Source organism: Otolemur garnettii, unplaced genomic scaffold (assembly GCF_000181295.1).
Source record: "Otolemur garnettii isolate 467f Iridium unplaced genomic scaffold, OtoGar3 scaffold00219, whole genome shotgun sequence".
In the NCBI taxonomy this organism is placed as follows: Eukaryota; Metazoa; Chordata; class Mammalia; order Primates; family Galagidae; genus Otolemur; species Otolemur garnettii.
In genome coordinates, this window is record NW_003852614.1 from 1,078,261 (window position 1) to 1,079,576 (window position 1,316).

The 1,316-nt window shown below is 36.9% G+C and overlaps 1 pseudogene; it reads right to left on the minus strand.

Annotated features, from left to right (window-relative positions):
• LOC100962124 overlaps nt 1–883 on the minus strand; it is a 3,363-nt pseudogene extending 2,480 nt beyond the window's left edge.
• Between the last annotated feature and the right edge of the window lie 433 nt (nt 884–1,316).

The window sequence follows — 1,316 nt, forward strand, 5'->3', positions numbered from 1 at the left end:
TGGATTCAAACCCGCCACCTTAGGTGTATGTGGCTGGTGCCTTAGCCACTTGAACCACAGGCGCTGAGCCTGAGACCCTGTCTTAAAAAAAAAAAAAAGAGAGAGAGAGAGAAAAAAGGGCTGGCGCAGTGACTCACCCCTATAATCCTAGCATGCTGTGAGGCTGAGGTGAGTGGATTGCCTGAGCTCACAGGTTTGGGACCAGCCTGAGCCAGAGCAAGACCCCATCTCTAAAAATAGCCAGGCATTGTGGTGGGTCCCTGTAGTTCCAGCTACTTGGGAGACTGAGGCAAGAGAATCACTTAAGCCTAAGAGTTTGAGGTTGCTGTGAGCTGTAATGCCATAGCACTCTACCAAAGGTGACAAAATGAGACTCTGTCTCAAAAAAATAAAAAAAATAGAAAGATAAAAAAGAGTATATTTGGAAAGTTTCACCTTTTAGGAGAGAAACGTAAAACTGTTCTGATATCCAGAGATTTTGTCAGATGTTGAATAGCTTTAGGCTTCAGTTCTACTTAGAATTATTCTTCTTCCAGCATGGTGCACACAAGAACATCGTGTGGAATTAGTGAGTCTATGAGATTCAAGACCTGAAGAAATTAAGATTTGAGAATTAAATATCTCTCCGGAGCATTAACCAAATGAATAGGTTTCAACTTGTTCCAGTTGCGCAATTGGTTAGTGCATGGTTCTGATAGATAATAGGTTTCAACTCATTTACACTTGACAATTGAGTTTTTTTAAAAGGCCTTTAAAATTCTTATTTTTAATAAGAACAAAACTGGCTTTCCTTTAATCATCTTTTGTCTTCAGTGTGTACATAAAAGAAGAAAGAATGTTTTATGTTTATGGTTGTCTAATTTACTGTTTTGCAGTACGCCATGTTGCTTGCAAGTTGGTGTCTACGTGTGAAGGCTCATTTGCTTCAGAAGAAGTTATTCAAAGACAGGTTTTGGTAAGTCTCAAATAATTGAAGAGAAAGTACAGATGTGATGAGGTAGTTGTTACTTCTATGAAAATGACTGAAGTTAGTGTAAAACTGGAAGGATATTGAGTCTTTTAGTGCTATCTATGTTCCTTTCATGATTGATATATCTACTGCAGTCAAAGATCTCAGCAACAGTATAGTGATTATTGTAGTACTTCAGTGAACTAAATATTGAACTTAAAATTCTGGATTGATGAATTATCATGAATGATATATTTTTTGCTTTTATCCTCTCTGAATTAATAGAGTAACAGTCTCTCTACCTGAGGAAATGGTATTATTAGTTTAAAAAGATTTTTTCTTTTTTTTATTGAGACAGAGTCTCACT